The following is a 14,387-nucleotide window of genomic DNA, read 5'->3' on the forward strand; positions in this document are numbered from 1 at the left end:
CTGATGCTAATCTTTCTGATCATAAAATAGGCCATTATGTTAGCAATTGACAAGAATTTGAGGCTTCCTCTACAGTGCCCTCTTTCTCTTGCACGACTCAAACACTAACCAGCACATAGTCATCTTACAACTGGCTTAAGTTTTGAGTTTGGTACTTTTCTGTCCAGCCATTATACCTATAGACTGCCCACAAGAAACTGATACACAGACACATACAAACAGACAGACACACACACCCCCATCATCAAGAGACCAATGGTTCTGGTATTAGGGAACCCTAAAAGGTCGAGATCTGTCGAAAAGCTGAGATTTAAATTTTTTGACGAATCTAAAGCTTTCACTCCTTCCCCATAGACGATAAGTTCATTATTTTAAGTGATTTTCATATATTTTTGGGTGCTAAATTCAAATATGAGAACCATTTTTATCCATCTCATAACATTTTTTTCACTAAACACATTTTTAGCTAACAATTATAATGCAGGAACAAATAGAAAAACTTATTAGTATTTTATTTTAATGATGTGTGAATTTCATGTTTTCTAAAATTAAAATATATGTTTAAAGCAAAAGTTATTTTATTTTATAAAGGTTAGAATATTGCTGAAATTAAACATGGTGACAAGTCAGCAGCAGGTAACAGCATGTAAATCTAGTTAGAGACATATCTGGCTCTGTCCTTACCCCACCAATAAGACATACACTTCACTAAAATGTAGCAAATATACCTCAGTGGGACTCAGTTGATCAGTGTACTTGTAAATGATGATTAGTGTAGAGAATGTACATGTACTGTTATTTCAAAGTACGGCTTCTACAGGTTATTTGAACAGTTCTGATGTTTATTGCTATATTTGTGAAGAGTTTTTGAATTAAAAAACAGAAACAGAAAAAACAGGCAAAACAAAAAAAAAAAGATTATTATGCCTACTTTGGAAAAAACCCTTGGTTACCAGTACCATTGTTCCTATGTCGGGACCTGGATGTTCTGCGTATCTTACTATGTGAACAGTCAAGGTACATAAAATTCTAATTTTTTCTCTGTTATTGAGTCAATAGAGCCAAGAATTTACATTAGATTCAAAAGGAAAAGCCAGCTTGAAAAAGGCTACAGCTTGGTGCCAAAAACTTCACCAGACCCAGCTTGGTGGATCCAGATAAAGTGGTTTAACCACCACTTCATATTAGGCTTAGTTTAATGAAGCAGCTGGTCAAATCTCTGTCACAATATGGTGCCTGCTTTATGCATTTGTGCCAAAAGTTTGCAGGTTTGTCTGAAGCTAAATTGACAGAGGGCATTTTTGCTGTACCTGATTAAAAAAAAAAAAAAAAAAAAAAGATTTCTGATGCAGAATTTCATTGTGGGATGAATACCTGGACATACATTTTTTGGTATCATTCAAAGAAGTTTTTATGTAACAACATAGCTCCGAATTATAAGGAAATCGTGAAAAATGTATTAGTTAAGTTCAAGGAATTGGGTTGCAACAGGAGTCTCAAAGTTCACTTTTTGGATTTGCATTTGGAATTTTTCAAATATCAAGAAAATGCAAATAAGGTACCAGCGACATTGGGATGTCAGTATGATAGTGTAATTTGTTAAATTTCTTTTCAATTTTGCACTTAAATGTGACATGATGTAAACAAATATTCTAATTATATTTTATTGCAAATAAAAACAACTACAGTACTCATAATTTATAACATTTTTATGTTCCATTTTGCAGACCTGTGTATGGATAGTGAAAACGCTCTTGTATTTTCATCAGGCATACCCTTTCATTTCAAATCTGAATTCCATCGACTAAAAAATGTAAGAAACTTTTCTGACACATTTCCATTTGTCACCAGGTGAACTGCTGAGCTACAACGTTTCCTTGCTGCAATACTGTCTACAAATTACAATTGCGTATTTATAAAAATATTACTTTATTCATTTTTTAAAAACTCTTTATGAAAACGCGTTTCTTTTGAAGTTTATGGGGTCCTTCTTTATCGAGGGGCTACATTAACATGTATTATTACTAACATTCCTCTAAGAGAAAAGGTTTTGCTCCCTATAATCATATTGGAACTGTAACTCATCTGCATGGAGGTGTATCCTCGGCAATAGGCTGGAGTCCAGTAATGGGTAAGCTTATGCTGACCACAATCAAAAAATCGTAAATGTCAGAATGCTTCGGCTTCATTTGTTCACTGTGAACAGGAGCTTCTTTAATCATAAAATACAACAACCTAATGGCATAGTGACTATCATTCCTATCACCAGGCAACACCCGCCCTCCATCATTATCATCTTTACCGGGTTGCTATGTACACTTCGCCTTCGCATTTCAGCAAGGCCCAGTCTCCGCTTGAAACATGAAATACTTAAAACAATGCAGAAACGAAAGTAAAAATTAAACCGCGATTTATTTGTGTCCACTAGCTATTTATAGCCTAGCTGCCAAATTAAACATCACATTCTGTAGGCAATGATCTGATAAAATGTTAAAAAGATTAACACACTAAGCATTTTAGTTCAAAGTACAAAAACTGATTTTATTTAAAGAAATAAATGAATGCACCTGCAATACAATGAACCAAAAAAATCACATGCGCAAAGAAGAGGAATAGCTGGTACCTACCAAGTAAAAGCCAACGGAATCCTTAACAGGAACCATGAAAGTCTGGGTGTTGAAACCCGGTGAGACCTTGCTTCCTTAAATCTTCCCCCTCCCACCCCAATTTGTAAACAGACACCACCCGGGGGTGTGCAAATTGCAGCCGATGAAATTAAATAAACGATGTAATAATAAAAGGGGTCGCGTTCTCCTTGTTTCTCTTTCTGCCTCCTTCCCCTTCCTGCTTTGAGCTTGCTGTTTACTGCGCTCGCTCAGCACAACTGAAGGACTCACACCCACCCCGGGAACAGCTGCCAGATCCGGTCCCCCCCCCCTTATCTCTCTCGCTCCTGCGCACAAATTCACGCTATTCCTAACGTTTGACGCTTTCTGGTTTATCTAACTCTTTGGCACGCATCTAGGCGTACAAAGAAAAGAAAGGGTTATAATGTTGCAGAAAATGGCAGACAGCAATGTACATGCTGCTTGTTGTTCTAGAACATTCTAGTCTTTACTGGTGGCGGTAAGTAAAGCTCTCGGGCGGGCGAGGAGACCGCGCAGTCCTCAGTCGACTAGTGGCCGTTTGTCTCGCGCGACTCACTGAGACGAAGCGCGCGCAGGAGACAACGCCTGTTTGAAATGACAACAAATAAACAAAAATAATTGAAAAGAAAAATCAGAGGATACTAAAAAACCCGCAACCACGCAGCGAGAAAAAGGGGTCACAAATTAAAATGTACAATCAGACTTGACACTCGCATTTTGTGAAAATGAATGATTGTGGTAGACCGAAATAAAAATTGTTCTCCCTTAGAAGGTCATGTTAGTGCATATTGCGAGCTTTCGCCCAGAAAATTAGTCATGTTATGCTTTATGTCTATAAATTTATATATATATATATATATATAATTATATTTTATATATATATATATATATATAGAGAGAGAGAGAGAGAGAGAGAGAGAGAGAGAGAGAGAGAGAGAGAGAGAGAGAGAGAGAGAGAGCGAGAGAGAGAGAAAACTTTATTTTGTCCTCTGAGGAATTTGTTTTTTTTTTACAGGTGCTCATGAAATCAATAAATATTTATATCCCCGCCAAAAACAAAAAAAAAATTGAGAATTTAACTGGAGCGCTTCTTCAGCTATTGTTATGTACTTAAAACTTTTACTACTGTTAAAAAATACATTTGTATTTAAATATTTAAGTATACTGGAAAATTCATAGCTTAAAGAGGTGATGCTGTAATTATAATAGAAACAAACAAAAAAAATCTCTCTGTATGCCTGGCAGATATATATGAGGGGCGTTTAATAATTTATCTACCTCAATAGGAAAGAAAACAGTTTTCAAAAAATTTTTGTTTTATTTTGCAATACACTTCATCCACTTTTCCTGCAATGACTTTAACTCTTTCAAACCAGGACTGCCTTGACATCATCATCACTTGAAAACCACTGTTCTTCAAAACTGGAAATAATCTGAGGGAGCCAGGTCAGGACTGTAGGGTGGATGGTTCAGCTACTGGAACCCACATTCTCAGATGGCAGCCTGTGATTGACGTGACATGTAACTGGCGCTTTGTCGTCAAGAAGCTTACTTGATTTGCACGAGGACTCTCCTGACTTGCTGTCTCTTGGAATGATAGACTCGCACTGAGCCACAACTGTGCAGGAATAACATTGAGACGTGTCACAACATGTCCAGACTTGTTTCAACAGGCTTGCTACTTTTGTTTTCAGAAAGGTTCGAAAACTGAAATCTCTTATACAAGTATTCACACCCTTAATTCAGTACTATGTAGAAGCCCTTTTGGCAGCAATAACTGACTGATGTCTTCTTGGGTAGCTCTATAAAACCTTTGCACAGCTGGGTTTAAACAGTTTATCCCATTTTTCCTGGCAGATCCTCTCAAGCTCTGTTAGACTGGATGGGAAATGTCTGTAAATTGCCATCATCAGGTTTTTCCACAGATGTTCTAAGGGTGTAAGTTTGAGATTTGGCTGGGCCATTCAAGGACAGTCAGATACTTGTCTTGAAGTCACTCCACCATTGCATTGGCTGTATGTTTTGGGTCATTGTAGTGCTGAAAGATGAACCATCATCCCAGTCTGAGGTGGCGTGTACTCTGCAGCACGTTTTCTAGAAGGACCTTTTTGTATTTCGCTGCATTCATCTTTCCCTCGAATCTGACCAGTCTCCCTGTCACTGCTGATGAGAAGTACCTTCATACCAGGATATTTACACCACCATGCCTCACATAGGGATGGTATTAGACAGGTATTTAGCAGTGCTTGGTCTTCACAAGACAAAATTATAAGGGTTCTGCCCAAGGAGTTCAGTTTTTGTCTCATCAGACCGAATAATATATTTCCTAATGCTATCAGAGTCCTTAAAATGCCATTTAATAAACTCCAGGCAGGCTGTCCAATGCCTTTTACTCAAGAGTGGATTATGTCTAGCCAATCTGAAATAAATGCCTGATTGATAGAGTACTGCTGACATGGTTTTCTTTCTGACAGGTTTCCCCATCTCAGCAGAGGGCTTCTAAAGATCTCCTAGAGTGACAATTGGATTCTTGGTCACCTCACTGACCAAGGCCTTTCTTGCCTGGTTACTAAGTTTGGCCAAACAGCTAACTCTAGGAAGAGTTCTGGTGGTTCCAAACTTCTTCTGTTTCACAATTATTGAGGCCACTGTGCTCCTGTGAACACTCCAAGGTTTAAAAATTGTTTTATATCCTTGCTTCTCCGCAACTTTAATTGTCGGGGTCTACTGAGAGTTCCTTGAACTTTATGGCTTGGCATTTGTCCTGGCATGCAGTGTAAATTGTGGGACCTTATATACACAGGTGTGTGCTTTTCTAAACGATATCCGATTGATTCAGTTTGCCATAGGTGGACTCCAGTCAAGTTCTAGACACATCTCAAGTATAATTACAGCAAACAGGATGCACCTGAGCACAATATGAAGTGCCACAGCAAAGGCTTTGAATAAGTCTATGAATAAGAGATTTCAGTTTTTGATTTTTAATAAATATGCAAACATTTCTGAAAACATGTCATTATGGGTTATCGAGTATGGATTGATGGACAAAAATGGCAAATTTCTCCACTTAAAATTAAGCCTACAACACAGTAAAGTTTGCAGAAAGTGAAGGGGTCTGAATACTTTTTGAATCCACTATACGAAAGGATATTTGCTGCTCAGCACCCTAGAACTGGTAGTCATGAATATTTATTGATACTGAGGTAAATCGCACAGTGTGTAATAAAGCAATTTCCTATAAAGAACACATCATTTTGCCACAAAAAAATCCTATACATTCATGGAACTATGGTCTAACCTAGAGGCATTTAGAGGGATGTAGGAACTAACTGTATTTCTACCTGGGGGCCCTTCTTGGTTCTAACCTTGCTATCTGCGTTGGGCCTTGCATTTGGTTCACAAGCCATCTTGTAAGGCTGCAGAAACAAGACTTGCAGACATGTCACCAGGACGTCTTAAGTTTTTTGCAGTATTTTCTATAAGCCAGTGTGCTTCCACACAACATACAGTATGTCATTAGATGGCAGAGTAGGCTTGAGACAAAAGGAAAATAAATAAATATAGGGTATGCCGAAATAATGGTTAGAAATAAAAAGAACCAACAAATTATTATTATTTAGAAATCAGGCACTGCAGTGAAATAAGTGGGTGCCATTATAACAGCATGTACAGGATGTGATGAGGATGTAAAATAAATATTCAAATCTGGGTGGAATAAGTGGTGTGTGGTGTGACAAGAAATTGTCATTGATCTATGGTGCTGTATGGATCTGAAGCATGGACAATGAGGAGACACAAGGGACGGCTGATGAAAAACACAAATGAGAATGCTGACATGGATGTGTAATATTATGTCTAAGAGACAGAGAGAGAAAATGAAGACATTAGAAGGAAGGTAGCATGTCTAACTAGTAAAGTCTTAGATAATAGGCTAAGATGATTTTGACATGTATGAAGAATGGATGAAAAATGTAGCCACTAAAGTTATTGAATGGAGATCACAAGAATATGGTGGGGCCAGATAAATAATGATTTGAAAGTGCTAGGAATACAACAGCAGACTGCAAAACATAGGAATCTCTTGAAAAAGAGAATCTCTGTCGCTGACCCTTGAAAAAGGAATAACAGCCTAAAAATTGGGCAAAAAACTATATTGGATGATAGTCCACTATAGGACATAACCACTTACCCAAGCTCAATCATACTGTGCCAACCTAGTTTTGTTAATTAATCTTAAGTGCATACATTCTGAATATAGTTGGAAAATGATTCACCCACTGAAAACCACACATAAATGTAGAAAGGCACAAAATTCTCACAGAAACTAAACAGGGTGTAAGGTCAAACAGTGCTGCCTCCTACTCTAAACATAATTTTATTTATTTGATAACTAATCTTAATAAATGCTTGTATCAGTTGAATATTTAATAGTCTAATTAGTTGCATGCATCATCACAAGCTACACTTCAAAGAAATTGCAGTTTTGCTACCAAACATGCCATTAATTAATGTATCAATTCTTCCATTTTCCTAATCCGCTTATCCAGAACACGTGTAGTTGTGGTTGTGTGTGTGTTGATCAATACAATAAAATGAAAACTGCATATGTAAAAATAATACAGCCTAAGAGATCACACACATTCCTCCATAACCCGATCACTTTTGTAGGCAGCAAATCTATGTTCCTTGATCCAAATTTGTAAATAACAAAAGTGTGCTTACTTGACAAAGTATACTGTCGGTTAAAGTAGCCTGAAGATGGATATTGATAATTGATATTGATAATTTCTTCCATTGCTCAATAATAATTCTGGTTTTCAAATAATTTGTCAAACAAATACTGTAGATGTTTCTATTCCCAGCCACTTTCTTTTGAAACAGTTTTCTGAAAACCGAGTCAGTATCCTTCATAAGCATAAAATGACTGTAAGCTGGAAATGGGTGAATGATTTGAATTTGCAGACCTTTTAAATTCTGACAAGATCTATTTAAAACTTTTTCCTAGAAAAGGAACTTCACTTTCAAGGAAAAAAAATATATTTATGGTAAATGAATTGTCCTATGAATCAGTTTTCTTTTTTTTTTCAAAATTAGTAGTTGATTACAATATGAGGGCCAAATTTGTTTGTGAATGGTTGATCCACTGACAAGTTATGTGTGCAAAAGACACACACCCATAAATGTAGAAATCACTTCTGAAACTGTGCTCTGGGTTGTCTAAAACATATAAATATTAAAAAACTCCAAGCTAAAATTTAAACTAAGTTACAATACATGCCACTTTTCTATGTAGAACAGAAAATAACTCTGTGTACTTGACATATTTTTAAAGCAAGAAATTTTTATAAACACCAGTATAACAGTGTACGAGACATGTAACCATAAGTTTTTTTGTAATCTTCATATTACTCCTCCAATAAGTGGCTTTTATGATGTAGCATTCACTTCTATTAACTGGATTGTACACCTAATACCGTATGAAATGCTGAATATGTGTTTATGCATTTGTTCAGTACACAAATTGACACCACTGAAACTTCATCTTCCACATTTTGCAAAGATTTTCCATTTGTACCGGGGAAGGCCATAGACTATGTTTTTTTTTGCACTTTATTAGGGAAAGTGCCCCTAGGAAGCAATTTGTTAAGACTGTGTGCGGAGTTTTAGAGTGAACCAGGAGATAGATGAGTAAAACAGAAAAGGGGTCAAAACCAGAAGATCAAAAAACATGAGTATCAAAGCCAAACTGAGAAAGAAAAATCATGGACAAAAATTCAAGAGCAAAAGTAAAAAAACAAAGGAAGTTTAGGCATTTCTTTTGAAAATAGTGATTCAAAAAAAGGTTTTGAATCTACAACTCAATAAGGAAGTGAAATCCTGGTTGACTTTTTAACCCCCTGTGTTCTTACCTGAAGGTCGCCACCTTTGTGTACACACCTTTAACAATGTGTGAAGCGGTCCTAATGACGGAAACCTAAAATTCCAGTGGTTGTAAAATTAAAAAATGAAAGACGAAACAGTCAAAAAAATGTTATATCTCTTAAAGTGACTGAAATTGCCAAACATAAATATATTCACTTTCAGTGACCCCAAAAAACTCTAACATATGTTACACCTCAGAAATCCATGGAGACTTGCTCCCCATATTGGATTTAGCCAGTGAAATTTTAATTTGGGGACAAAGATTTCACCCTGGGGAATTTATTTAGTAACCATACCTGCACTTTATACCACCACAATTTAAATGATTTTTTTTCCCTTATCTTTCTCCTCTGAAACAATATTACAGTATATCTTTTTTACTTTCTTGTGTAGAATGTTTACAGGAATTTTGGGTTTGAAAAAAATACTTACTAAGACAACATTTTTAAAATGATGTATAATATCAATTACCTCGGCATTCATGGTTTTCTTTTCATCAGGCATCCCTGTTTATTCCCAAATCTTAAAAATTGGTTATTGTCCTCTCAGGACTGGCTCACTAAGAGTGTGTGTTGATAATTTTTATTCATGAGTATGCCTTAGGTACTCTCAACTTGCAACCAGATAATGGAAAAAGCAGGGTTAGAAAATGGACCCAAGGATAAGCAGCAAGAATTGTAGTACAAAAATTTAATCAATGAAAAGTTTCATATGTGTAAATTTTTATTTACAAAATCAGGATTATGAAGAATAAGCCTTAGTTTAACTTGTTTAACATGGAGGTGAAAATATACTGTATAAGACTTAAGAAATTCAAATAATCACTAAAGAAAAAAAAAAACAATACTTACAACTATTAGATTTAGCGTAAGTTCCACTATGTGTGTATTATAACTTTCTTTTATTTGTGATTTTCTTAACATATTATCTTAAATTATGCAGATAGGCCTCACAAATGATAGATATTACTATCTAGATATTCAGTACCATGAAATAATATTTGGTTGATGATGTTCAAAATTGAAAATATGCAATAACAGAGGAAATCAAGGGAGGACAAATACTTTTTTACAGCATTGAATATAAAAATTGTTATATATTATATATAATAAACAGCCTCCCAGCATGAACTGTTTTTTTCCTTGAGTCTGAAACTAATAAATGCATATTTTATATAGCTATTTTCATGGTGAATAATTCTAAGGCTTTGAATAGATAGTAGAATTAATTAAAATTATTCTGTAAAGAATTTTCATGTAGGATGTCAAAACCAGAAATAACAGTGTAGCAGAAACAGCTATGCAAAAGAAAAATCTTTTTCTTTTTGAAACATTTTCCTAGCATTTGAAAGTAACATTTTACCTTTCTTTGCAAGTAAAATAAATAAAAAACATCCTCGCTCTATTCTTTCTGGTACCATCCTTTGTTACGTGGTTATTACTAAACTGAGAAGTTTATCTTGTTTAGTTTTGTATGACTAGCTACACATTATGAATTAATAAAAGCAAAATGTACTAATCTGTCCACAAACCTTCACTTATTAAAACAGGTAAACTAAAGTTTTATTTGGAAACACCATGTGGCAAAGATTTTATACATGACAAAATATTCTTATTAAGTATGACTAAACAAATCTTTGTATTAGATGTTTCAACTGTCTGAACAGCTTGTGATTATTATTGAGAAATATATCGTACAATTAAGAACAAGGCCAGTGACATAGGATATGATGTCTGCCTCCTTTTAGCAGACCAGATGTGTCAAAACTAAACAGCAGTTAAATGTACCACTTGAGAAAATCTCTTGATTCAGTGCTAGTCTGCTTGACACTAGAAAGTTTCTTTTTAACAGATTGTCCATTATGAACATACTGTAATAGACACTTGCTTGTTATTGCTATTATTTTAATCTACTGTACAGTATATTTCTTTGTATTTCTCCTCAATGGTTCTATGTATTTATTCCTTTTCATATACAGTACTAATTGTCACAGTGCAATTCTGCAGAGAACTATATTGCCTATCCCAGCATCAACACACATTGAGAGGAACTAAACCTGGAAAGAAAGCCAGTTCATTGCAGAACAAACTAGCACATACAGCTACACTCACTCACTCACACTGGATAATTTATAGTCTTTATTCGATCAAACAACATTTCTTTTGAAATTATACTGGGCCATAAATTAGCTACTTTATTGGAACTTTATTTGAACACAATGGTCAGGCTCAAAATTTACATTTATTTATTTTTAAGGCTGATGCCTTTATCCATGGTCACTTACAACATTTATGATACAATTGGTTACATTTATTTTAGTTTTCCAATTGGAGTACAGGCAGGTCAAGTGACTTGCTCAGGGTCACACAGTGGCAGTAGCAGGATTTGAACCTACAGCTGCAGGGTTTGAAGTCCAAAATCTTAACCACTACAACACACTGCCTGCCATGAGATTAAAATCATCAGATTGGGTGCAACAAAACCTGCACTAACTACAGTCCACTAAAGTTTGCATAATGTAATAACAAAATGGAATTAAAAGTTCTGTTTATATCAACTTGGGTTTTCACCTCCATTTGAAAGATGTACTGTACATGTTATACAGTATTACTTGGAAAGCCTAAACTGCCTCACGTTGAATGCATAGGGGAGTGTCCATGAGCATGCTGCTTTACTGACTGCTATGCTGTCCAGGAGTGGATGGTGGTGAATTGGATTACGTTCCACAGTACATGGATAAATGGATTATGAAGCAGTGCCCCATAATTAAAACATGTACAGTATGCTTTGTATAAATCATATAGTGTCAGTGTGGTTTTTACTGATAGTTTCACTTTCAGGATTATAATTTTAATTTAACATTATTTTCACCTGGCAGGTGAAATTGTTTTTTTTTTGTTTTTTTTTTTTTAACATATACATATTTGCCAGGATAGGGTCTGGCATCTCCACAACTTTAAATTGGATTAAGTGGATTTGATTTTGCTGTGTATTTTAATATAATCTTTTAAGTACTTTAGCGGTCCTGCTAGGGAGTTCAGCATTGAATTTTTCAAAATCACTTCTTCCAACTGTAAGTTTGAAGGAGTTTAGAGCCCATCCCTACTGCTGCATACACAAAACTGAAAAATACCTTGGAAACCGCACTATTCCATTAGATAGATAGATACTTTATTAATCCCAAATGGAAATTCACATACTCCAGCAGCAGCATACTGATAAAAAATAATATTAAATTAAAGAGTGATAAAAATGCAGGTATAACAGACAATAACTTTGTATAATGTTAACGTTCCCCTCCCCACCCCGAGTGGAACTGAAGAGTCGCATAGTGTGGGAGAGGAACGATCTCCTCAGTCTGTCAGTGGAGCAGGACAGTGTCTGGAGATGAAACTGATACTGCATTACAGGGCACAAATGTACTTGACTCACACCAAGTCAATTTTCAGTTTCCAACTAACATAAAATGTTTGTTTTCTAAATGCAATTCACCTAATCAGCATTTTTTGAGATGTTGGAAGAAAACAGGATCATTGAGACAGGTGTGGGGAGGCTGCAAACTCCAGAAAAGTGATTTCTGCCAAATTCCCAAGCTATGCACATTAATTAAACTGGTAGTTCAAATTAGTCCTATACCACTGTTTGTATGCCCTTTGACTGAATTCCAAAAGTTTGAAAACGTATACATTTAAAGTGAATTTTTATTTAAAAAAGAAGCATCTAAGTTTTCTGTGAAGAAGGTAAATCCTGTCACTCGTGCTTATTTTTGTTACATGGATTTATTTTCTTGAAATTCTTTATAGTAGCCCAAGATTTTAGGTTACTTAGCTGTCGTCTTAGTTCCAGCTTCAGAGTTTTATGAGGTCAAGATTTCACAGGCTAAGCAGTCTGTCCAGTACATTAATAGGATGGGAGATTTGCAATAGTTCCAGGTGCTCCTGGATATTTTGCAACGTGTTTAAGATATGACGTCAAATCACACTCCCATCTGTTTCTTTTGCTGACACAGACAAAATCCATGCCAATTTTCAGCTTCATCTCATAACTTACACCACACCAATAGAAACCTGATAGCTAAATGCGTGCCTTTTACCAGCTGGGCATCCACTAATGGTGTTGTGTTGTTTTGCTAAAGGTCAATGATAATACCGCACAGAAACATTAGAAACAAATTAAACAGAGATGCTGTGAGTAAATGTTATTCAAAACTAAAAAATAATCTTTCCACTTTTGCCAAGCTGCTATAGTTCGGAAATTATTTAACCAAAAGGAAAACAGCCTTTCTAAATGAGAATATGTTTGATTAACTGGTTATGAAAATCCAAACAAGATTTACCAACTAAACATTTACGCATTAGCATTTTATTTTCTGACAATGACGACAGAAAGTATTTATAAGTGTTTAATCAATACGTAATAACACAGTATGTTTAATTTATTTATGGACAACCGATTTTATTTATCAAAAGCATCACGACCATTACAGGCATTCTTTAGTAAGCATTTTAAGTCAGATTTAAGAATATCGTTATTATCAATATTTCTCTAATCAAATACACATACACTGTATACACAAGAATGATGGTTGATTACGATTTAACATGAATTTGCTTAATGGTTTCAGTTATCGCTAAAATAGCGGTACATATTTTAAATTAACTGCGGCACACTCCGCGCATGCGCAATTTGAGAAACCGTTTGCCTAACGCATGCGTAGTTCTAGCACATTGCGTCGAACTTGCAGACTATCTGATACGCACGCGCAGTAAGAGCTTACCGTTCCTCTCCAGAGGCGGAGCTTGCAGCGTTGAAATGAAAATATAATCTTTTGTGCGTCGTTTTTGTGGTTTCTGCCTGAAGATTATTACGATGACAACGTCCTTACTTCATTCCGTACTTTCTGACAAAATTAGTGTGGACGCTCCCGTAAAGCCCCTACATCAGTCACTCTGTTAGCGGCTCCGTTACACCTCTCTCGGTAGTCTGAAGGATGACCAGATATGGAAATGGAGCTCTGATTGGCCATCTCAAGAACAATCGTGTTCTGACAGGTGGAAGCAGAGCATCTTCTGATTGGCTGTACTTAAATCTCTATCCATTATCCAACCCGCTATATCCTAACTACAGGGTCACGGGGGTCTGCTGGAGCCAATCCCAGCCAACACAGGGCGCAAGGCAGGATACAAACCCCGGGCACGACGCCAGCTCACCGCAGTAAATCTCTAACATGTTTACTTTTTCAGTAAGTGGTTATTGACATAGAAAGACGCTTTATTTTGATAAGTGTTGCCGTTGCTCTACATCGTTCACTGCTTAGTATTATACTAAAATTGACTGAAGATTTATGTTACATTTGAAGATCATATACGCTTTCAAAAGTGAGTGAATGGATGGCCATTGTTTTTACAGAGAAGTGTTTAGTGGCACTGTGACACAGTGGTTAGTGCTGCTGCTCATAGATCCATAAGCCTGGGCTAGAATCACATGCCCAGCAAAGCCCACCAGTCCTATCCACTTAAGTCTTGCAAAATAGCATCAAGACAACCACAGTACTTGGCAACTTATTCCAGGTGTCTTTGGTTCTCTGTGTGAATAAAAGCTTCCTAATGTTTGTGAGAGATTTACTCTTTACAAGTTTCCAACTCTGTATCAGTGATCTTGTTGAACTCATTTTAAAGTAACAGTCTCGATCCACTATACTAATTCCTATTCATAATTTTAAAAACTTCAATCATGTCACCTGTTTGTCCCCTTTTGTTTGAACTGAAAAGGTTCATCACTTTTAATCCTTTCTCTAAAATCATTTCCTGTAGCCCT

General features: G+C 35.9%; 1 protein-coding gene across 7 annotated transcripts in view; it reads right to left on the bottom strand.

Moving 5' to 3' along the window:
- fam13b (family with sequence similarity 13 member B) overlaps positions 1 to 13,559 on the bottom strand; it is a 128,937-nt gene extending 115,378 nt beyond the window's left edge. For 3 of the 7 annotated variants that reach the window (XM_028812965.2, XM_028812964.2, XM_028812961.2), the window contains exon 1: positions 2,628 to 2,913. The gene's annotated coding sequence lies outside the window, so the exon portion shown is untranslated. Of the gene's footprint in view, positions 1 to 2,627; positions 2,915 to 13,347 lie in introns of those variants that run through there. The other 4 variants (XM_028812962.2, XM_028812963.2, XM_028812967.2 and 1 more) reach the window with 4 other exon arrangements.
- Positions 13,560 to 14,387: the final 828 nt, after the last annotated feature.

Source organism: Erpetoichthys calabaricus, chromosome 11 (assembly GCF_900747795.2).
Source record: "Erpetoichthys calabaricus chromosome 11, fErpCal1.3, whole genome shotgun sequence".
Taxonomy (NCBI): Eukaryota; Metazoa; Chordata; class Cladistia; order Polypteriformes; family Polypteridae; genus Erpetoichthys; species Erpetoichthys calabaricus.